The 25,218-nt window shown below is 40.0% G+C and overlaps 1 long non-coding RNA gene across 1 annotated transcript in view; it reads left to right on the forward strand.

Annotated features, from left to right (window-relative positions):
* The window catches only part of LOC138067820 (uncharacterized), a 70,009-nt gene that overhangs the window by 14,942 nt on the left and 29,849 nt on the right, over nt 1-25,218 (forward strand). Inside the window, exon 2 of the long non-coding RNA XR_011142210.1 lies at nt 25,036-25,218. This is a non-coding gene — a long non-coding RNA (uncharacterized lncRNA). The remainder of the gene's footprint in view (nt 1-25,035) is intronic.

Raw genomic sequence — 25,218 nt, forward strand, 5'->3', positions numbered from 1 at the left:
AAAGGCAGTTTTATTTGATCCCTCAGTGTACTGGCTAATAAGTAGGCCAAAAAAAAAAGGAGATACCCTTGCGTGTACTTTGTGAGGAAGGAGGTATAAAGTTTTGTGAGAGTTTCTTGGGAGGCAGTACTGTGCAGGTAAGACTATGTTAGTATGGCTCTTCAACTAGGATTGGGAGCAAAATATACAAGAGTTTGCCCTCTCTGGTCCTGCAGGCTGTATGTAGACTTCTTGCTGAGCTGTCCAGAAAAAGGGGTTGCAATGCATTTCTAAATCGAGAGGCCGCTAAAGCTGTCAGTCCCTTGGAAGAGGGTAACCGAGCCTGAATAAAGTGAAGAGAGATTTTAAAAGAATCTTTCCCTGTAGGTCTTAAGTGAAACTGGGCAGAAAGCATGTGACTGTACATCAGACAATTTTATTACCAAAAAAATCATATATAACCTTACAGAGTAATTCCTACCCAAAAGAGATCTGGGGTTTCAATCTGTGGCATTTTAATATGCTGAGCTATAGAAAGTTAGTTTTCTCTGATATGTTGAAAATTCACCTTACAGTTATCCTCCCACAATTCTTTGATGCAACTCCTCTACTTTGTGCCTAACACAACACTGCTGCTGGTGGTGGTAGTTTTTTCTTGGGCTGCTTGCATAGAAACATATGTTATTTGTATATGAGAGGTTTGAGATGAGCTGGAGAATTTTTCCCTCGTACAGGCCGGTTGCAGCAAATGGTTTTGAGAAACTAAAACCATTAATAAACTACAGATTTTCTGCAGTCCCTCTGAAAGATGGAGACAATTCTAAATCTTCTGGGTGCCACCTGTAATTACTGGGAAAGCAGGGTGCCAAAGCTGAAAGGCCTCAATGTGTTGTCATAAAGGACTTTTGTACGCTGCAGAAATCATTCCTGGCTTCCACACCTTGAAATTAATGTGTGTGTCCTGAAAGAAGAAAAGAGGACTCGGCGTGCCTGAGGGGGTTGTCAGTTCAGTGTTAAGACCCAACTGTCAGATGTGTGGGCGCACCTTGCTGAGTATACTATCCAATGTGTTATTATGTGCATTCGCTCTTGACAGTTGGCTATGATGCCTGCGATTTTACTAGTTGTGCAGGAAGGTACTCACATGCTTTGAGACTGTACTTAGATCCTAGGCTTTGCAGGGAAAATAGGATCCAGTTCCAGCTGCAGCTGGCTCTTGTGTAAGTAAAGAACTGAACCAAACCCCAGATAACTGAATGCCTCCCTGCTTTACACCAGTAAATTCCTGGCAATGAAGTTCCTATTTCATTCAGTGAAATAGCTCATATCTCTGCAGTTACCATGCTCTGCTGCTAAACTACTCTGATTTTCCCCTCCACTCTACAATGCCTTTTAAACTGCAGTATTACTCAAGCTCTACAGCGGGAGACAAGGCATCTAACAACAAATCTGTTTTTATTTGTCCTCCTATCAAATCCCCCTAAATCAGGCTGTGATCAGACATGGAATGGAAGTACCTCAACCTTTTATAGCGCTCGCCCTATGAGATAGGGATGAGGCAAACTCCAGTCCTAAATCTTCTGGGTGCTACCCTTAATGACAGGGAGAGCAGGGTGCCAAAGTCTATTATGTGCTGAAAGGCCCCTAAGTGTTATTGTAAAGGGCTTCTGCAAACCCACCATACATTTTCATCTGAAGGTTTTTAGGCTTCCACTGCATGGGAAGAAGCTGGTGGAGTATTTGTAGTGTGTACCTGCCATATTTTATAGTAAAGAGCCCATTCTGAACAGCTCTCCTTTTTAATTATACCTTAAAATGGTATTAAATGTTGGCTCTGTTCATGCCAATTGCTATTTGGTTGTAATCACTGCAAGAGCTCTTGCACGCTGGGACATCAATTTTCTTTTCATCAATGTTTTGCTTTTATGTTTGGAAGGGAATTTGAAAGCATCTAGGCTGAAGCAGAAAATATTGCTGAGACACACAGGATGATAAATTTCCCTTCTGATACAGGAGAGTCCGATGAGGAATATATGTTTTGTTCCTTTTAAAAAGTTTTCCTTGCTAGATGATGATTTGAGGAAGGTGGGGGAAGGAAAAATTTGTACTTTTATGGGGGGGGGTTAGGGGAGGAGGGTGTATGTGTTTATTTGTTTTTCTGCCTCTTAAAGTCTACTTTAAAGTGGATATTTTATTGCCTGCTTCTCCTGACTTACGTATATTGGTAATTGAAGGAGAGTGCTGAACTGCTGGCCTAGTACATTATTTGTGTTTTCTGAGTCTCCAGGATCTTGAAGGAGGTGATTATCCCAACAGCTGCCTCTTGGGGGCTGTGAGGGGAGAGGGGAAATTGCCTAGTTGGGTAGATAGGCTCACCTCTGGAAGGTCAGTAAGGGAGTGAAATGCTGATGTATTGACACCTCGTGGACCTTTTCTTCTCAGCTTGACACAAAAGGTAGCTTTAAATCCAGAGGAGAAGACTGCCATTGCAGAAAACAGTTCACATGTATTTCTACTCTTCTTTTCAGCCAGCTAGCGTTCTCGTCAGTAAATCACATTCCCTCTTTTTGTATGGTTTCTTTTCATCCTCTCCTACAAATGTGCAACAAGGAAAGCCATTTACTCTAATCAGCTTATTTTACTTAGCCTTTAAGAATGTTAATTTTGCAATATTAAATCTGAATATTGTACTAGAGAACTCTTATTTGTGACCTTTCACCTGCTTGACTAACGCAGTTATCACAAAAGCTGCCCCACATCACTGTAGCACAGGGATGATGGCCTCTAACGAGGATTATACATGAGCTAATACGTTTCTTTGATTTTCTGAGAGTATCCTGCAGAACACAACGCATTCAGTAATTTGCTGCTCAGTGTTATTCTTCTGTCTTTTAGCTTGGATTATGCACTCATAATATATCTTCCATGACAGAGCAGTCCCCAGATCCTTTACAGAATATATTCATTTTGAAATTTTTATTTTTTGGGGTCTGGGGATAGTTTTGTGTGTACTGAATTTAAGCAGGCTTAGTGCATGCTCTGTAATAAACTGTGCAGCAGGATTTGGGTCTCTTATTTGCAGAAATCAAATCATTGTAATTTTGGTCAATTTTTAAATTGTTTTCATTTACGCTCATGCTTTCCCCCTCCCCTGGCCTTTTCAGGTGTGTGTCCCAAACACTAGTCGATAACATGCTGTGGTGTCTCACCCCCTCCTGTGTGTTTAGCGGTACAGTAGTACAGCTCCGCTGGGAGGTATGGCCCCACTTAGACTCTTCAGCAGTCTAGTAGGTAAAACGGGCTCCTGGGAATAAGAGATATGGGTTTGAATCCTGGTCTCTGACTTCCCTGGCGAGTGCTTTATCCACAGGGCCGTTCTGTAAGTAGCTTTATGTGATATCCTCCTGCATTTTCAAAATAAATCCCTGACCTTTGCTGAATTATTGACCTTTATTGAATTTATTGAAAGAATGCCAGTCTCCCATGAGAAAGCTCTGCTTTCTGGTTTCAAGGTGGGTGAAAAGTCAACTCAAGTACGTAAGCCCTGCACAGCCGTCAGGAGTTAAGATACCCCTGTTTTGTGCTTAGCATCCCCTCTTCTAGGTGGTTATGCTCAGGGTGGAAGAGAAGTGGTGCCTAAGAGCTTTAAAGATGGGAAGTTTTCTATTCTGCTTGAATCCCTTCTTCACCGGAAGCTCAGATTTAGAGTGTGTACTGGAGCACAGTTGCAGAGTACCCTTGTCACAGTGCAGAATGTGCATGAGTTTCACATTGTGGTTTCGTCATTATCCTTGAGGTTTTCCCCATCAAAGTCAAATGACAGTTTGCCTCCACAAAACTGAGGGCTAAAATATCATCTGAAAAAAAAATGTGGGGGGTGGGGGATAGGAGGGGGAAGAGCTATATCTTTAAGAAGCCATGTTATTCCTGCTTATTCAGAGAGAGGTAGCTTGTAGTCAGGATATAGAAGACAGAATTTCCATAAAATTAGCAGAATTGGAGACTGTCTCTAAAACAGAACATTCAGGAACAATTACAAAATTCAGTGTCAGCTGGAGGGAAAACCTGTTTTGACAGCCTATACATTTAAGCCAATATAGACTAAATGCTTTTTTTTCCTCCTCATGTATATTTTATTACTGAAGAAATATTAGAAAAGGGGAGCAGAGATGTGTGAAGTATGGTGAACCATGAAGTGTCTTGGGATTTCAGTAATTTATGGTGAAAACAAATGTGATTGATGGAGTTACATGTCAGCTGTAAGTAGGACCCAACTATAATTTATCTGGAGACAGCCAGCTAGAATGCACCTTGATCACATCTTGATAGCATGTGACCAAGAATGAAGAAAGCAGAAGGCTTCTTTTTTTTCTTTTAAGCTGCTCCCCTTTATTCCCAAATTTGTGTCTGGAACAGCTTTCATGTAAATCATTTGACCATTTATTTCAGTTCAATTTGGTTAATAAGTTTACTTTTCATTGATTTAAAGGCACAATTGACATTTTAGTTGCGAAAAATATGAGAAGCATGTTAAGTGCTAGTTGCTCCTTTTCATTAGCCCTCAGGAACAATATAGGTATCCTGATGCTTTTTAGTGAGGTCAATGTTTAGTGTGGACTGCTTCCAGCAAAGTATTTACTCCAGCCTCTGCACTGAGAAACTGTACAGGGTGAGTTATTCTGCTGATGAACATCCATCTAATTCTAATAAAATCACTGGAGCTGTATAGATTTACAGTCGTTGAAGATGTGGCTGACTTGCTACCAGCGGTCACATCTGTTCATATTCCAAAAAACAGATAAACCATTTCCTAGAGTCCGGTAGATGTCTGTCAAACAGTGGAGTGGCAAAGATGCTTTGAGGAAAAAGGCATCTAATTTTCTCCCTTCACCACGTCCAGATCAAAGAAATAAATTTCCTACTCCCTAAATGAAAACAAAAACTATCTTGCCTGTTACTCCTTGAGCTGCTACAGAGTTTGAGTTAGTTGTAAAACTTGAACCTTTCATGTTTTCCTGTGCAGCTTCTGATGCAGTTTGCCCTAATATCACTAAGAATTAGTGCCGCTTATATAGTGCAATTAGTGTTGTCACCATTTTTGAAAATAAATTTCATAGCAGGATGTAGTTAGCTTAAACAGATAGTGCAGGCTTATGGTAGAAGAGAAAAACTTAAAACATATTCGGGATGTACAAGATCTTCAGTGTGAAATATATCCTTTGGGTTGATATTTTTCAATTTTTGAAATATTGCTCTAAAATAAGTACATCTGCCGCTAATTTGTGTAATATTGGAGACACTGCATTCTTGCATTCAAAGGAGAGGGGTTTTTGTTGTTGTTTTGTTTTTGTCTGTTTGTTTGTTTTTTACATTTGCACCAACGTGTCAATTTGTGCAGCCAATTGAAATTTGATGGGAAGGACATCCACTAGCTAGAGAGGTGGGTTTTTTTATTTCTAAAAAAGGAATATTTATAATTGGCATACCCTTTCTCTCAGCAGCGCACCTCAGAGCAACACTGATACCGAGCACAGACCAATCCCCTATTGCCCATATAAATTCTCTTGCAGGGCTACAATAGTTTCCCAGCTTCTTAGGTCTGTCCAAGGCACACCACAAAATATAAGAGCTGTGGGGAGAGCGCATGGTGCCAGACACTCATTTACTTTAATTTTTTTCCTTTTGTATGTTCCTTTTAAGGCATTACAGCATGTTTGCAATTATGAAGTGTCATTTTTCAACGGTAGGACCCCTGCTTTATGTAGCATATAGGGCAGAGCACACAATATGGCAGGATTCAATTTGCAGAATTAACCGTAAGACTGGTGTCTCCTGTCTCTGAGTACTAATGGGTAAACCTAAATAACAGTTTCACATGCTTTGCTCTGGGTTTTGGGTTTTTTTTTTTTAATATTGTGTAAAGGGGTCAGCCAGTATAAATCAGCTTGAACTATGGAAGCCAAAAGTACTGTGTTGATTTACACCAACAAAACTGAGTTCCCAGGGCAAGCTAGAGAGTAAATACACCACTGGCACCTCCCAGCAAATTTTAACCACTGTGATAAGCAGTTACCAAGGGGCAAGTGTTGTAACTTGGCTACTGTACACACAAAATTCATATATATGTGTGAGAAATGATTCATGTCACTATAAAATAATTTACTATATTGCGGGGGGTCTTTACATGGACTTGCAGTTCATGCATAAGTAGATTGCGAGTGCTTTGGGGAAGGATGTCCACGTACAGAAAGCTTTGCAATTGTTCTGACTTGCTGCTTGCCTTGTTGCCTTTAAAAACCTTCTCTTTTTGTTTGTTTGGGGTTCAGGTATTTCTGAGGTAGTACTGAACTTATTATCAGATTTTGTATATGATACCATATTTTGATTTAAAATTGCGTAGGATACCTGAGGGTAAGATGAGGGATGGAGAAACTATGCAACCATGCCATAGATTTGATGTTTGACCTTCGACTCTTCTGTGCTTAGTATCACAAAACATGATGTGGGACATTTTCTACGGAAGTGCAGTGACTTTGAAATAAAATGTAACAAAGCTGAAGTAAAATTACTTAAATACTTCTTTTGTACATCTTTACTCACACATTTGTGTATTTGCTGTAGTCTTTTTCTGAATTTTACTCTTTCTGAAGACGTATATAAAGTTGGTGTTTTCTTAGGTGTATTTTGTGGTTGCAGATGGTTTGGTTTTTATTTGTTCAGGTTTTTTAGTTTATATAAATTTTTACTCATTATAAATAATGTCTAGCATGACTCTTCTCTTTCCATCCAGAAATACCTGTTCTCTAGAAAGCATGTAACTACAAAGATGCTATGCAAACTAAGAAAGATTAATTACAATGATGGTGAAGTATAATTGCTAGAGGTTCTGAATCTGATGGTTTCAAATTGATATTTAGGGCATACCAGCAGATCAACAGATGTGAATCTAAATGAGTGACTTGAAGCATAAGGCAGCACTATGTCAGGAAAGTATGGTGGGCCATGATTATTAATGGGCTTTTAATTAATGGCTATTCCAGACAAACCTGTTACTATAATCATGTGTCGAGTTAGATTTAGCTGGTTACAGTCTCAGGCCATAATTCTTCCCAGGTCACACCTTTTTAAGATGAAATTTAGATGAATATTTGTGTTTTACTTTTTGTCTCTCTAAAGACAAATGTTTTTGGCTTACGTCTGAGTGCACGGCTGTGGAGTAGCAAGCCTCTCGACCTGTGATTAGTCAAGAAAACCCCATCCCAGCATGGAAAGGGCAGCTCTCAGTGAAGTGACAGTAAGGAACAGTTTCATACAGTGCAGCTTGAGAGTGCACACCCCGAGCACTGCTCCTCAGCCCTGCCAGTGTGAGCACAAACTCATGGCTGTTGAAGCTGTGCTGCCTGGCTGCATGCAGAAATGGACTGAACTCTCTCCATGGCCAGCTATTGACAGAAGGAGGCTTAAGGACCTGTTTGTTTCTGTCTTTCAGCCTGAGTTTGTGTGACTCATTCTGTCCAAACCATGTTAGGAGGAAACTGAAGCTGTACTGGGACATCTGAACTGTCTTCCGGAGTTTTGAGCACTGTGGTAGAGATCACCCCATAGATAAACAGTGGGGCAGGATGCACACTTGGTTTTAGATGGGGGTTTGTGTGGCCAGATAGATACAGCCTATCTAGAGTAGGTCAGTGGCCATCTTCAATCTGATGATGACTCAGAACGGGGCAAATAGAGGTGGGATTTGGAATTGGATGCCAATAGATAGATCTGTAAATTCCATGATTTTGAAAGGAAGCAAACTTCGGGTCTCTGCTCTGTCCTTGTGCCTTGCTCATTTAATGGTGTGAATGAAAGCCAGTCTCACTAGCATTACTAAACTGTGAAGAAACCGGAGGCTGGCTCCAAAATTTGCAGCTCATCTATGTGAAAAGTGCCTGTGTGGAATTGAAAACCTATGTCTGGATTATTTAACACAGTGAACAGTGACTGTACTGAAGACTTAAAAAGCAAGAATGGGATCAAGCCAAAAACGGGGGTCCTTGGAAACTGTACCCTGTTTAACATTGGGTAAGGTATCGAAGTTTCTATTCTGCTTCTGGGAGTGATAGGACCGTGTTGCAGTCCCTGCCATCTATAAATCGGTCTTTTTTTTTCCTGCAGAGGAAGTTAGTGCTTGGACAGCCTGGGTCTGGAGGCAAGCTAACAATTTAGCCCCTGGCTCTATCAGTGTAGCTACGGCACTGTGCGTTCTCTGACGACAACTGGCTAACTCTGCACTGTCCTGACGCGACAAGGCACCTGAGCCTTTCTAGCTGGGCATGATTTGAGTCCACTAAATCTATAGGGAAAAAGCCATGTACTTGGGGTGTAAAATGGCAGAGTGTAACTTACCCCACTGGAAGATTTGGCCCTTGTTTGTGTATATCTCCCATCTGGGTCTGTCTCTAGTCACGACGTTATATGTTTTACAGAGTGCATCATTTATCCACCAACTGTGTTTTCAATATAAATATTTCTATGTTTCCTATTCAGCAGCACTGCTGTTTGTGGTCTACTGTTCTTTGTGATGCCACTCAGCCAAAGAAGTTTTGTTCACTGTATAACTTAATGTGGAACACATCAATAAACCACATCTATAGCATGTCAGCTGGTGTTTTTGTGGGACCTCTAATGTAAAGAGAGGGTTTATGCAATAATTAGAAGTAGGAACAACTGCAGTGAGGTTCTGTCCCCAACAGTGATGGTATTTAGCTTCCTGCTAAGTTAGCCTTAACAGTTCGTCTGTTTAAGGGGGCTTAGCCATTCCTTCTTGTCCCATTGTCTTTTTCCCTTCTGTGTCATTTTTCTCCTTCTCGTTAAGTCACTGAGTTAAATTAAGGCTTGGCTCTCAAAGCCATGGTTGTTTCCCTTTGAGAGTCCCCCCATTAGTGTCTCTTGTGCCCTATAAATACAGTTTGATACTGCTTCTTGGTGTGTACTTGCATGCACACTCTTCCTGCAACTTATCTTCCTATCCTTTCTATATACTTAACGCATCTACAGCAGTTGCTTTATCAGTTACATCCATCCTCATCTTGGTGTGCTCCTCCTTCTCTTCTGGGGAAGGTTCTCCATGGATAGGGGGTCATGCCTGAGGTTCCTTGCTGGTAATACACTTGTAGCATTGACCACACCTTTAGGTTAAATTCCTCCTCCTGCTGTACAGTTTCGTGAGTGCTGCAGATGGATTTTATATTGGCAGCATTTGGCTCTCCTGCTAGCATGTATTTCATGCCTTTTTTTAAGTTTAATTACAATCCTGTGCAATTGTTGGAGATATACTGCATCTGTGGTATCTGGCTTTCCCTGCTCTCCTCTCTGCCCTGCTTCCTCTTTGTTTCACTAAGTATCTCTGCTGGCTTTTACTTCCCTCTCCCTTTCTTCCTTTCTGTTCCTCCCTTTGGCTTTCATTTGTATTCCAGAGTTACCAAAGACATAAGAAGGAACTATATAGGGAGGTTAATGATGCTATAAAAAGGACAACATTCCTTTTGCATAGGAAGAAGGAAGATATTAAAATTGCCCTCCTGTAGGAAAGGTGGGCTGGTGTAAGAAGAGGCGTGTTGTACGTCTGTTAAGCCCTCTGATGCTGGAGACTAGCTTGCATCTGAGCCTGGCTCTGCACCATTCCCTTTTGAGCACCTTAAAGTCCTACACTAGCTATCATTCCATTTCTGCAACCTTCCTAAAACCCTGCTCAGTTTTTTATAAACAACCTCTCCATGAGATTTCTGGTGTCTGGCATTGTATTGAAGCTTTTCATGAGTGCTCCCATCCCATGAGTGCTCAAGGTTCACTTGAAGGAAGGCAATTCTAGTGACTTAAGAGTATTGCTCTTGAATATCAGGTGCTCCTGGAATCTGCATGGAAAGGATTGCTCTTTGTTTTCTCATTTACATGTAGTTCATTCCAAGCTAGGTTACTTTATCCCACGTTAAAACTTCAGTGGAATAGATGTGCAGATTTCAACCATCTCTGTCCCTGACAACAATACACTGGTGTATCTTCCCTTGGACTGACAGTTTCCTGAGGGCAGGAGAAAATGATGTTTATGATACAAGCTACACAACAGCCTTTGAAGTGATAGTTCAGAAAGTATTGCAGGAAAAAGAGGGTGGAAAAAGGGAAGAAGCCCCAGATGTAGTGCATTAAAAGAATTTGGGGCTTTCAGAAAGCACAGTTGCTACTCTGCCCCCTCATTCATTAATAATTAATCAAAGTGTTTTGTCAGGCAGCTTTTTCCTAAATGCTTCTAAATCTGAGCCTAAGGAAATCTTTACCTCTGATCTTCACCTGTGCTACTCATTCCCCGAGGATACAAAAACCCTAAAACAAAGTTGAGGAGGGAAATCATGAAGGAATTGGCATCAAGCACCAGCTTCTTCTGGTGGTCTGATCCCTCTCTCTGTTTAGGGAAAGCTGAAGTATTTTTTATCCTCTTGCATCAGTAGATTTGCCTGTTATTCCTGGTGGAGATGTGTGTCTGGAACATAAAGAGCCTTTGCACTGGGCCCTGTATGCCAAAAGAAAGGATCAGCTCTTTCCCATCGGAAGAGTAAAACCCTAAATTGCGCATCATGTGCAGCAGTCTCTCTGAAGACTTTGGGTGTCAAGTTTTAACTAAAACAGTCACTCGCAGAAATCAGGCTCTCTGTAGCTCACTGCTACCTGATCAAGGCCAGGAAAAGCTAAAGGTGGATCTAGTGGATTTAGTTGGGATGTTATTCCCAGTCTTCTAAATTTGAGCTCCTTTCCTCTTCCCACCTCCGTTTCCCTTTCCCTTTTCCAATTTCTTTCAGGAAAACAAATTCAGCAGGCCCGTCTCACTGTTATGAATAATTAAACACCTATATGCCTTAATATGCCCATGTCTCTCATCCTCACACTTTAGGAAATATTAGCTTACAGACTCTTACTCCATTTGCAACCTAGAACTAGACTAGTTCCTTACTTTCTGCTTTTATGCCTCCCTAGTGTTGCTGTTATAGCTTTGAATGAATGTTTTCCATCAGCAGTTCTTTCTGGTTCTTTCCCCAGCCTAATGACACCTCGCACGTTTGCCCACCACACGGCTTACTCTCAAAAAAGTAGTTTGTAAGTTATAGATGAAAACCCTGGGCATTTCCAGAACAAGGCTGTTCAATTGCTTTCTGCTATAGATTATGTAGTCCTGTCCTCTTTTCACTGAACAGTTTAAAAAAAAAAAAAAATCTTTTCAGTTTTCTACTCTCACCACAGGAACTAGCAACTCATCTGCAGTCTGGCCTCATTTGCAGATACAGTTATGTTCATAAGATGAAGCTCTGAATTATTTTCTTTGCATTTAAGTTGTGTCTAAGGTGAAAATCTCTTCCCAATAAGAAGGTAAAAGTGAAGTTGCAAGAAGTAGGACTCATCGATAACTCCTCAGCAAGAAGATGAATATTTAGATGAATTCTCTACACTTGAAAGTTTGTTTTGTTTTGTTTTTTTCTTCTTTGGCCTTTGGCTTTTTTGATCTCTCTCATCCTCTGAAGTTCCTTGAATGTTCCTGTAGAACAGGAGCCATCTTCTAGAAAAGATTTTGCCCCTACTAATGAATTTACTCTGAATTAAAATTCATAGCAATACAAAAAACGAGCAGAGGGCTACAGCCTTTGCATGGTTCTTGCAGTTCTTGTGAATACCCACGAGCGTTCCCTTTCTTCAGCAAGGGCAACAGATTAAATACCCACTGGTAAAAGAAGAGAGTAAGATCACAAGCACCATTGTCCTTGCTCTCCAGCTGCCTGCTATCCCAGTGTACAAGTCAGGGCAAAACTTTGTGAATAAGAAACATATCAGTAATTCTGAGAATAGAGATCCACTCTGTATTCCAAGTCTTAGCAAGTTCTAATCTGGAATTTAAAATATGTCAACCTTTGAAATGCCTCCCCTTACCTTATAAGTCACTACACAAAAATGCAATGTTCTTGTGATGAAGGATGATGTCTTTCACCTGATATTGACTCGCAGGGGACTGCTTTGCCTGTTAGGTATGTTGTAAGCAGGGTGGGTTTTTTGAAAATATGTCTATTTCTCTATATGATGAAGTTTATTACACAAGAAATTATGGCTAAATACACCAGAGCTATCCCTTACACGCACTTATATGTGAGTGTGTGTTCGTGTGTGCTGCTTTGGGCTTGGCATAGCAGGATAATGCTTCTCCCACTTCCAATTTTATACAATTTTTATTTTGAAGACAAGAAATACCTCAGTATTTGATTTTTTTTTTCCTGCAGTGCTGTGTCAGCATAATTTTTCTTAACAACGTCTGGATGCAGATTTATGTCTTGGTGGGTCGCTCTATGTGCAGAGATGTTTCCTAGTCTTATCCTGTCTTTAATCCACCAGCCCTGACAGTAAAGCATCACGTTCCTTTTATCAGAACGTGTCAGACAGAAATGTTCTCCCCCAAAGATCTCTTGGATTTCAATTTTAGAGGTAAAGATTAAAGAAAAAAACAAAGTAGGGGTAGGAATCCAAACTCTTTCTGGGTAGGATTATCCTTTAGCCAGTCAAGTCTTGGCTAAGATGATTTAACTGTCATCAATGGAATGGCACTGCCAAAGCCTTTGGTACCAAAGCAGTTTCTTTTAAGTACTAGAACTGCAGTGGATGAAAGAATAAAAAAAAAAAAAAAAGATGTTCTGCCTCTGGTTATTCTGGCCTGTAATTTTCATTTCAGATGCATCACTGTGCTAACACAGCCACGCAACAGTAAACCAGGATTCCTCAGAAACAGTGTTCATCACCTGTTTTGAAAATGAAAACCACTCCAGTGCTTTCAAGTGTATTGTAAGCATCAGAAAGTGGAACTAGTTAATTTTATTTCTCCAGTTTTGCTAGAAGGGTAAATATTAAAAAAAAAATGCTAGTATTGCGTGTTACTTTATGCCAAATTGCTATAATACCATAACAAATTAAGTCTGCAGATAGTAACTACAAGCACAGGCAAACTGAGTGCTATCTCTAAATGCCCTTTTAAGGATTCTTTTCATCACCCTGGAAATGTAGCTTCAGAGGAGGCCCTCTTTAAGTAACCAGATTCTGAATCTCGGGTGGTTGTTGAAGTTGCCTGACAGGATGTCTGTTCTTTGTAAGATGGCATACAGCCTTTAGCCACCAAAACTTCCCCCCCTTCCCCTCCTCCCCTTTTAAATACTGTTGTGTTGGTCTTTATTTCACTTGAGTCTGGAGAAAATTCCTCCAGAGGAGAGGGTTTGAATAAGTCAGACTCACACTCAGCAAGTTTCTCATGTTTTGCGCTTTTAGCCTTCTGATCTGCTTGCCATATAGAATTAAACGTTTTGCTCACCCAGTCAGCACCTGCTTTCTTAAAAATCTTAGTGCTAAATGATGGTCTATAGGCAATCACCACTGTCTCTTTATAATTGGAAGCAGAATTAGGTCCATGCCTTCTTAACACAACTGGCAGTGACTGCGTGTCAGAAGTAAGTTAGTATTGACCGCCTGTAGTGATCCAAGGGGCATACAAGAATCCTAATGTAAAATTCTTCAGAGACTCACACAAGCAGAAGTCAAATTTGGTTGAGACTTGTGCAGTTATGTGAATAAAAAACAAAAATGTGGCATATATTTTAGAGGGTGACAGAGCATGCTCTATTTTGAAACTGTATAATCGTGCTTCACATCTGACGTTTGTTACTGCTGAGACTGGAACATCCACAGCCAGCCAGAACTCACGAATATCCACATGTCTGTAAGAGGTTAGGTCCCACTGGGTTTTGAACTCCTCCTACCAAAGGCTGAGCATCCTTGATTCCTGCTAACTTCTGCAGAAGCTGAAGCCACTCAGTATGTCACTGATTCAGGCCTTGCATACCCCATGGTATGCATAACGTTAGAGGCTAGAGGCTTCAGACAATAACTGCCTACATTTCAAGCTCTCCTGTCTCAAAGCACTCTTCTCCCCTAGTGTGATTTCTCTTTTACATTTGTCCCTCATTTTAAAAAAATGTTAGAAGTACAGGAGGAAATAGCTTTCTACCCCTGTTGGTATCCTCCATTCCCAGCACTGTGTTCGGACAGTAGAACGGAGTTGCAGATGCACAAAAGCGGATGCCTTTCTATTGAAGTAGACATAGCGAGATGAATTTAGGGACATGCTGTAATGAACAGAACTATCTTGTGTTGAGTTTTATAGGATTTCCTCTTTGGGACTGCATCCCATGCCTAAATATTGAACAGTATTAGATCAGAATACAGTTTTCAAGTGGTTAACATGCAGATGATTGTACAGGGCAACAGAAATGTGGAATTTATTGTACTGTGATTAGACAATATTTTTGAATATTTTTGTCTCATTTTCTTTCAGGGTGTTACATTGGGTGTAACTTTCCCACCGTATATACCATAGCAAATTAGTAAGCATACCTTTTTTGTAGTTAAAATTGCACATACTGTTTTACAGTATAAAAAAAAGCTTTGTTTTATCTAAACTGTGAATGTTTTCGTGTGTAAGAATAAACTGAATTTCTTTATACTGAATCTGAAATTCAGTTCATACTGAGTCAGAAATGTTTTTCCTTCTGTTGCTAATCCGTAGCTCCTGGGGTTGGCACATCCCTCACGGCTGAGGCAGTGTTTCTATCGGTTAAGAACTCTGCCTTTTTTGCAAGGTGGGTAATCCTCAACATTCTGGAAATTCGTACCAGAAATACACTCGTTGTGCTTCATTTGCGGCTTAGTAATCTTTAATTTTAAATCATCCTAAAGTCTTTACACACACTAATAAACTAAGCCTCATGACACGTGATATAAATCAGGGATTATAAAGTCATTCTGCAGAAATGACCCTCTTACATTCTTGTGGCGTTCTCTCACATAGAAACTCCACTAAATTCTTTGCAGTGGAGTCCCTCTCTGACACCACTTGCACTTCACCCCCAAATTACACTTATATTTGTAAATTCTAGCCAGATCGTTTAACTATTGCTTAGCATCAGTTACCTCACTGGTAAGTGTTAGGAATCCTATTGTATTATGAATATGAAAGGCTTGAAAAAGAAACCAGCTAGTAGCTGCGATCCAAATAATGTGAGTTGTGGCAAAAAATGCAATAGCATTATAGATTCTATTATCTGTAATTCTGGATATTTTCTAGAACCTACAGATCCTTTACAGTTTTTATTTTTTAGGGCACTCCTTTTGTAATAAAACATTCTGCAGTGTTGCAGTTAAAAAGCATTTTGCTGAAGATCTAGTGATGTCTAATAACTACACAATTAAACCTGTTTTGTATATTGGGATGATGTCTCTTTTATATAGAGGGTGTTGAAAGGTCTAGTGATCATTCTTCTTTTAGTCAATTATCTTTATCTTTAAAAACTCCAATTCATCCTTTCAGAGCTCAAAAAATGGTAGTATATAATCGATATCCTAATCAGACTAGATAATTATGCTTGTAGAGACCTATTCAGAGTGCCTGTGTCTATACAACTGAGACTGCACAGAAGCAGGGATGAAGCTGCACATAATTATTCACCTAAACAATAGCAGAGTAATACTGAGGAATATTTAATTCAAATGTAACAGTCTCTATAGTGCATCAAACCTCGATTTAGAATAAAAGTTATCATCTACACCTTTTGAAAGTATCTGTTACAAATGAAATTTAATTTTGCAAAGTTTCAGTAGCACTTTCAGAACCTGCCTTGGTGTGGGGGGAGAAGGCAGTTTCCTGTGAGTCCAATAAAAATAGTAATAAAATAATAAAATAACAAAATAATGATACAATTAGAATCCTCCAAATCTTGGCTAACTGGGAAATTCCATGAAGTTTGAAAGTTACGTGTTTCCATCTAGGAATGGAACAACTAACACCGCTATAATAAAGCTGGGAAGAGAAAAAAAGAGGAAACCCAGACCTGCTGACCACCAGTTGGCAAGGCAGTATGTGAAGTATACAATTCTTAGACTCCTTTCCCAGAGCAGAAAGAGGAGAGAGGCATACCTGTAGACTGTATACAAACATCAAAAGACTTGTGAGAAAGATCTGGCAGGTTTTATCTCTAGTAGAAGAATTCTTTACTAAAGATTGGACTAGGTGAAAATATAAGCTTGTATGGAAACTGCTGTTACTGGACCTTTGCATGAGCTACTTTGCAAAGAGGCTTGTTCTTTCTGTCTGTCTCATTTGCATTCTCCTTAAATTCCAAGCATTTCTGTCCTTCCCTGTTGTTGTTAGTTTCGTTCTCTTTGCTGTTATGTACTATGTAACTGTGTGGCTTTATCATTTAATGCTAGAAAGTATTTAAAGGAAAGATGCAATGTAGAACACAGTAGTAGATTATCGCCTTCTCTTTCTCTGTATTTTCTATAAAATAGAAAGAGTAAAATCAAGGTTTCTTCAAATGATGTCAGTTGGTTCTGGGTATCCCAAGGATGTTCCATAACAGGCTATTAAAACATTCAGTCGACTTATCTGTACCAGTTTGCTGTTATCCACTGAGCTGATCTCCTCTCTTGTTCATCAGCTCTGTTGGAGCTTGGTGAACAAAGGCAAAAGAGTGAAATCAGCTCAAGCACCAGTGTGATATGTGCAGAGGTAACTTCCCTGTCCTAAAATGATTTGAAGTGTTCGTGCACAGCACGAGTGGTTATCTCCTTATGCCTTTTTGCCTAAATCACAAATGTGCTATGATACCTAATGGCAGTTTATCGTGTGCTTTGAGACACTTAGGTGAAAATAGCTGTGCTACTGCTCGCTATCGTGGCTCCCAACAGCTGGTCTAATTTATATTTCCATAAATCTAACAATGCGTTTTTGAAGTTTTATGTTCTGAATATTTTGCCTGAAACACCCAAATATCAGCGAATATGTAATGCTGAAAATTCACAAACGCTGAACTCTGACAGGACATGCAGAAGCAGAACTATCCACAGGCCGGGTTTATGGTTCAAGTTTTGAAAAAACACATTAGAGTTGTATTGTGTTGGATGGCTGTTTCACTTGACTCTCCTCAGCCATGTGTAACATCAGGATGAAGTTCGCTGAATGGAAGCTGGAGGTTTATTCTCTGGTACAATGAGACAGAGTTGATGTTCAGACACTTGAGCACCTCTTTGCATAGAAAAAAATCAGAGTAAAATGGAAGGATCTACATTCAAAACTGTTTTACAGAATAGATTTTCTACGTGAAGGATCCACATACATACTTCAGCAAACAGGCTCTTCACTAAGAGCTGCAAAAACTAAAAACCAAAAACGTCCCACAGCAGAAATTGTACAGTCTAGGAGATTTAAAGCCATCCCATTTCTGCTCATGACCTATTTGTGCTGATTGCTGCATTCAGGAACAATAGTGGAAGAGGGGGAAAATTGATGGAAAAGTGACTGAATTTGTTGAGTTTCACTCTGGGAGTGCAATGTGAGGAGCATAAAGTCCGAACTCAGAATGTTTTGAAAGCAGAAAAATTATCAGCAGCTTTAAAGTGTGTCTTATGGACACTTTGCTACTTGATTTTAATAGGAAAGTAAATGGAGGATGAGTATGGAGTTCAGTTCTTACAAGTCTGCCGCTTCTGTGTGTTTTGCTGATCATTCTGGGCTATTTGTGAATTCTAATTGCTTGTTGGCAGGATCACAAATATCTGATAACTGGACGTGAAAGAGACTGTCTAGTGAGCTGGGTGCAGAGAGACTGGAACATAGTGTAATGGAACGCAGTAGTGGCTGCTGCGCCTCTGTTAGAGTATGTCTGAGAAGAGTGAGAGAGTTAGACATCGAGTAGGTGGAGAGGTAGGCCTGGCACACTCCTATGTTTTGGAAAGAACACAGACATGGGGAAGATTTGGTTCCTTCCTTTCAGTGTTATCCATGCTTATGGACAAGCTACCTTGCCTTAGATTTTTGTTGATTATTTATATATACCCATAACTCTTAACTGTGCCTGGACAAGGCACCCAGTTGTATGTTAAAAAAGTGATCCTTGAGTGCACGATGCTAATTCTGGCCTGGTAGTGATCCACTGATGAAACCTTCAGAGTAAGTTAGAAGAGACTCTCTAACTTGTCTTAGGTTCAAATGCTCTGCTAATGCCACCTCTAAAGTATGCCAAAGTTACACTGGTTATATATCAGCTAAAGGAAGAAGATGACTCTTGTTTTCAAGTCACGGTTGTGCTGTTCGTGCAGCAAAAAGTTTAAGCCAGGATCTGGCCATGGTATCCTAGAGGTAAAGAAAGACAAAACAGTGCATCCTTGGGCAGTGCACCACAAAAAGCCTTTGTGTAAAGTAAGGTTATGTACTTTTTAAGCATTTTGATGGTTTCATCCTTCAGTCTTCCCAAATACTTAACCCTCAGCCAAGGTAAGGGCAGTGAATCTACCCCATTATGCAGATTGTAGAAGGAAGCCAGGCCTTTAGATGGCTTCTTGGCTGCTACTGAGATTAAACAGACGACCTGTGTTGGTTGCAAAGCAATTACTCTAAGGTATCAGCTGGTAGCTGATAGTAGAGTTGGCCTTGTCCAAGCTTAAGCGTGTCACAGATTTCTGATGGTAATTTATACATACACGTAACTTTTAGCCGTGTCTCCACTACCAAGGTCGTGGATAAACTGTTGTGAGTGCAAAGATTTGGCTTTGTGCTGTTTCCATTGATAGCTGGAAAGTGTACGACATGCACTTGCAGGGCCGAGTCAGCTCCAGCTCAGGGATCTCTGTGGTCCACAATTTGCAGTGTCACTGGGTTTACTTTTCCCTGTAATAGCTTCAAGTTTTTTACAACTGTTCTCTCATCTTCTGCACTTTAGGTTTCTTCCCCCTGCCCCACTCTTACTTTTCACCAATCCTCCTACTACTCTGAATAATCTGGACTTGTCTAAACAGTTAAGGAAAAAGGAAAAAAGCCACCTTTGTCTTTAGAAACTCTTCCAGCATCAGGTCTGATTAGCTCCATTCATTTTTTCTTATTTTTACGGTTCATGTATGCTAGAGTTCCAAAGACCAAAGGGCTCTGCAAGGTATATTTTTTTTTGTTTTGAACAATTATTCAAGTGTCCCCTAATGAGGTCTTCCATGTGCACCCTTAGCTGCTTCTCCTGCAAACATCTGAAAATGTTTCTTTGATCATTTAAAGCACAAGTTCCAAGTGGCTGAAAACTTTTTTGCCTTCGCAGCCTGGGAACATTTCAGCAAGGCAAAACATCTGGTTTTCGATGGCAGAACTAGAAAGCCCATCTGAGTCACAACGTTTGACAGTTTGTGATTGCATGGTTTTGTCTTCCTATATATTCAAACCCTTTCTAAACCTGTGCTACCAAATCAGTAGCAGGTATAAATGAACTCCTCCAACTTTGACATACACCTCGCAAATGATTGGATCAAATAGACTGAAAGTCTGAACTCTGATCTTTGGTGTTGCTTAAGATGGTTGCAGTTTTTGAGCACCTTCAGTATTTGCCGTGTCTGCTCATTCATGCATGCCCATTCTTCTCACCTAGTATTCAGTTTTCATTTCCTATCATACATATCCCTGCAGTTCTTCATCCTTTCTGTCAGTACCTTAATCTTTCTTTTTAACATATTTTGGTACTGGCTTAAGAAGACCGTGATTAGATTTTAAGGTAACATGATTTGCAACCATGTTTCTGCGGAATTTCGCAGTGATTCCTAACAACCAGTCAAAAAGCATGTTCATTTTTTCATTTCAGTAGTCACTTTAGTAGCATCAACTTCCATGGAACAATTTGAATGGAAAGTTGTCCCCACAGTAACTTGTCTATTTAGGGAAATGAGCATTTTCCTTCCACAAGACCCTATGAGACAAGTTTTCAGCAGTCAGCTATGGATAGAGCTTGAAATAAACAATTTGTCTGTGGTTGACCTGCCATGCAAGAGGTTGTCAGGGAAAAATTCTCATAGCACAGATTATATCCTTTTCAGCATCAAAAAATGTTCTGGCCACTCTTTCTAGTGAGAGAGAGACCTTCATTAAAAATGGCAGAATTATTCCCTGTAAAGAAACTTAGTGTAGTTTTTTATGATTACAGGTGAATTCTCCTTATGTAATACTTTATTATTCTAAAGTATTTCCTAAATAAATTGGATTAGTTATTTGTTAATTGATATTCACTTCGGCTATTAATGGGGATTTTTTGATTCCCTTTTATTTATTTATTTATTAATAAGGAGATTAATCAAGACCAAATGTCAAACAGAAAAGTAAGAACCAATGGGTAGTATAGCCCTTGCCTTTTTAGCATACAGGCATCTCTCTTCCTGTTAAGAGCAGCCATTTTTTCATAGTCTTCTATGAAGGCATGCATCATTTTTGCAAAATCAGGCATTTTTTGAATATTTACAAATGTAGTACCCTAACTTGCAAGTCATGACACAAATAGCCCCTGAATAGACCTGCCAGTTACATATATGGTTCAGACGTCAGTCAACATTCAGTTAGATGATACAACTTCATTTTTGTCTCAAATTTTTTCACAATATCGGTATTTTATTACAAGAATTTCCCGTACAGCTTTGTCAGCTGAAGATGTTTAATAACATCTGTGCTGGAGAAAGCAGTGCAAAAACTTTTTTAATCCAGTAAAAGAAATGGAGGATTTAATGCTTTAATTTGCTAAACATGATAGTTTACCTTTTCTCTGCTTATGTTTTTTAATAACAGCACCTTTTAATTGTTGCAATTTTTCTTGTAGAAATACTTTATTATGAAAAGCCTCAGGTGTTTACTTTGTGCCTCTTCTCTCCAGGTGTAAGGAGATATATTTTAATGGGGGGGGGGGGTCTCAAGACCATTTTCCTGGTGTATGTTTTTATGCACTTGAAACACATGATTTGTGCTGCATGCACTGCTGACTCACTTGAAGGCTTCAATAGTGATCTCTTATCAATCATTAAGAGAAACAAGATTGCCAGGTCTGAAATTCAAGGTAATTTTTCTTTTTTCCTCTTTTCTCTCTCTTTTCTCTCTCTTTTCTCTCTCTTTTCTCTCTCTTTTCTCTCTCTTTTCTCTCTCTTTTCTCTCTCTTTTCTCTCTCTTTTCTCTCTCTTTCTCTCTCTCCTCTCTCTCTCCTCTCTCTCTCCTCTCTCTCTCCTCTCTCTCTCCTCTCTCTCTCCTCTCTCTCTCCTCTCTCTCTCCTCTCTCTCTCCTCTCTCTCTCCTCTCTCTCTCCTCTCTCTCTCCTCTCTCTCTCCTCTCTCTCTCCTCTCTCTCTCCTCTCTCTCTCCTCTCTCTCTCCTCCCTCTCTCCTCCCTCTCTCCTCCCTCTCTCCTCCCTCTCTCCTCCCTCTCTCCTCCCTCTCTCCTCCCTCTCTCCTCCCTCTCTCCTCCCTCTCTCCTCCCTCTCTCCTCCCTCTCTCCTCCCTCTCTCCTCCCTCTCTCCTCCCTCTCTCCTCCCTCTCTCCTCCCTCTCTCCTCCCTCTCTCCTCCCTCTCTCCTCCCTCTCTCCTCTCCTCTCTCCTCTCCTCTCTCCTCTCCTCTCTCCTCTCCTCTCTCCTCTCCTCTCTCCTCTCCTCTCTCCTCTCCTCTCTCCTCTCCTCTCTCCTCTCCTCTCTCCTCTCCTCTCTCCTCTCCTCTCTCCTCTCCTCTCTCCTCTCCTCTCTCCTCTCCTCTCTCCTCTCCTCTCTCCTCTCCTCTCTCCTCTCCTCTCTCCTCTCCTCTCTCCTCTCCTCTCTCCTCTCCTCTCTCCTCTCCTCTCTCCTCTCCTCTCTCCTCTCCTCTCTTTTCTCTTTTCGAATATATTTGATCTTATCCAGCAATCTCTGCCTTTTAGAGAGCTGCTTTGAAATAACACATTGTGGAGAAAGCAGGGCAATTTCTAAAAAGTAGCCATTATAAAATATATTGAAATTATGCCTCAGTTCAGGGTGCTGAATAAGCAGTGGAGATGAACACAATTAAAATAGAAAAGGGATTCCAATAAGTATTTTAACTGTGTAGGTTAAATGTGTGGTATTTTAAGAGTGTGAGTTGGTGCAGGTGTATATGTTAGTGTTCGTGCTTGTGTTTTTGTGTGTGTTGTCCTATGGGGCTTTGTCACCCGTTAATATGAGTCAGTAAAGCATAGGATGCTGTGTCTTGGCATGCGGTCACCGCTGCCTACTCTCCTTCCTCTTCCTTTCCTTCTTCTGTCTCCATTTAGAACAGGGCTACATCCATCCCTCACAAACATTTCAAAGGTGGGGAAAAATGGCTAGGCAGCCTCTCAAGCTCCTTTGAAACTCTAGGCCTGAATCCATCACTACAAAATAATAACGTATACAAATAACACCTGCAGTCCAGGGATCAAAACTTGTATTCCTAACGCCAGTGTACCTTCGCAGTACCCTCAGAGTGAGCAAACAGTGCTGTACCTGCTTTACAGAACAAGCTGAAACAGAGGCAGTTTAAGTGGTTTGCTCAGAGTTATCACAAAAGGAGCCTGTGGCACGGGCAGAAATAGATCACATCTCCCTTTTGTTAGACACATATCATAACTGCGAAGTTCCAAATTAAAAAAATTCCCATTTGACTTGCCTGCCTGATACATGTGTGACTGAGACTTAAATTTAGCTCTGTCATTCTCTTGAACTAGCAAATGTTGTATAAGACTAGATTTAAATAAAAAGTCTTGATGCTGACCATCATTTCATGAAACTTACCTTTAGTGGTGAGAAGCAAGTAAGTGGCCCTTCACACTTATGATGAGCCAAGGTAGCCTAGCAAGCAACCCCTTTATCTTGAGAATTGTAGCTTCTGAGTAGAACTGTTCCTCTGAGCATATTTCTGTTCAGTGCCGGACTCTGTTAGGTATGAACATGCCTACCTCTCTCAGCATATCTTCATCTCAGCCACACCTGTCCTTGCATCTTCCTCTTCTGATCTGCCCAGCTCCCTCACTCTCTGTCTCTTTACCTTTCCATTCATTTCCTCCCAGTTAAGATCTTCTCCTCCCGACTGCACATTCACACAGGCGGGAAAATAAAATCATAAAGCTGTCAAGATATTTGAGATCAATATATTGCTTTCTGTCACACCAGCTACCTAAAACACCTCCTTCCAGCTCCTTTTTCATCTGTGTTATAAACCACTTGCAGAATCTACAATGGTAGCAATAGATAGTATAATGTCTACTACCCTTCTCCTTATATAGGGTGCTAAACAAAATGGAACTAGATATAGGTTGGCCCTTATGATTCAACATAACTGTTAATTGTTAGAGTGAGAGGGGGATGGAAATTTTGTTTTGTTAAGGACCTCATGATTTTGAATCTGGCTCGATTCTGAAATGTTCAGTGAGAAAATTTAAAGTTCCATTTGCTGGCAAACCAACACACATCTTTTCAGTTTGGAGGTTTTTTTAGATGTTATATTAAAACAGATAATAATGTATGAAAATAAATTCTGAAAGGAAAACAAAGCTTTGTTTCAAAGCAAAAGATTAGACTATTAATCTACAAAAAGTAAAATTAAATTTTCCTCAATCTTTTCCTGGTATATCTCTGAAGTTTTAATGAATTAGAACCTATTTTGCAAATTCTTTTGTTTGGAAAAACTACATTTATTTAAAAATAGTACCTTCTTTTTTTTTTCTGGTGCATTCTTATAGAAGCAATTTTTAAGTACCAACTTAAACTTTCTGCAATGCACATAAGGTTGGATGTAATTTGAAATTAGTGAGCCTAAAAGTCAAATCTAAGATGTGCTGAGTTGTGATCTAAAATTGCATGGTGTTTTGTGAGTCAGTCTTTCAAGAAATGCATCCTCTTTTGTATCTGGATTCTGATTTCGGGCTTTTTATGAGAAGGTGTATAAAAGCATATGATTGCCTTTATCTCTGGTAATTTGTAAACAGAGACTGAAGATGCAAATTTGTAGTTTGGAAGAATGCTAGTATGTTTGCAAGAATCTACTTAATGTTTAGTTATGAAAGCATTTAGTTTTTTTTATCTTTTGGGTCCATTCTCTTCTGCTCTGTGTGTATATGTAACACATAAGATTGCAACCTAAAGTTTCGCTGCTTTGTTTCTTTTTACTTCATAACCTTTTATAGGGCTTTGCAAATTAAATTTTGTAATTGAAACAGACAAGTTTCTTTAACACAAATTATAGCCTATCTTAGAATGCATGATCTGTTTCATAGCCATTATTGTGACTAAGTGGGTTGTGTGGCAGGAGACTCAAGACTCTAGTTTAATAAATCATTGCCCGCTTGGTCAGTTTTAGGCATGAAAGAACAAAAGCATAATATAATTTCTGGTTCAAGTAAAGGATTATCAAGAAAGATTTGTGAGTTGTGTACAACCCCCTAACCTTCTGGGAAAGAAGGCGTTCTAAGACTCACTTATCTTCCCATGAATAAATAATACACTCTTGCCAATTACACATCCTTTATTGATAACCTGTGGATTTATTTTGTGCCATAGCTAGAATTGTCAGACAAACTTTAGTTCAATTGTGTAGACCTCACAGTGGGAGGTTAAAAAATGTGTAAAAGAGCCCCTGCTTGCCTTGAGAATGTGAGGTATTGAGAACCACATGCAACTTCATGATCAGGTTCACCATACTATACCCTGTGAAATCGTTGTATTGAGAGAATAAATGAACAGCTCATTTAAATTACAATGGAAGTCCAGCTTCGTGATTTAGTGTTTCAAAAATATAAAAGATAAGCACTATTGAATGGGAATCTCTTCAGAGGTTAATTTAGAATCTTAAATGCATGTAGATTAATGAGGATGGCTTAATTCTAGATGAAAGAAGTTTAACTTACTTACATGGTACCCTCTGTCCCCACTTCCAACTGTACCATATGGCATCCCCTAGTAAGAGCCAGGTGCAGAAGCTGGTTATATCACAGTATGATATAATATAAAGGAAACAAATCTGAGTTGAAGACTTATGATAGAACTCTTCTTTTTTTAAAATCAACCAAACCAAAAAGCCATCAGATCTAGTACAGTCACTGAATAGGCCTATGTTTTAAAAGTCCTGTTCAAAGACCGGTCCCTCAGCCTGCTTCCTACATCCCTAGGAAATCTCAGAAGGGATAAAGAGCTGACAGAAGGCTTCTAGAGGTGCGACCTACCTTTGTATTGTGACCGATGTACTTTGCTCAGGAAAGACAAAGTGACTAGATCCTGAAGTGAGCTGAGAAGCAGTTCCCTGCTGATGTGAAGCTGATGGAGCTGGAGTGCCTGTCATCCTGCTGCTTGGG

This window comes from Struthio camelus, chromosome 7, assembly GCF_040807025.1.
Source record: "Struthio camelus isolate bStrCam1 chromosome 7, bStrCam1.hap1, whole genome shotgun sequence".
In the NCBI taxonomy this organism is placed as follows: domain Eukaryota; kingdom Metazoa; phylum Chordata; class Aves; order Struthioniformes; family Struthionidae; genus Struthio; species Struthio camelus.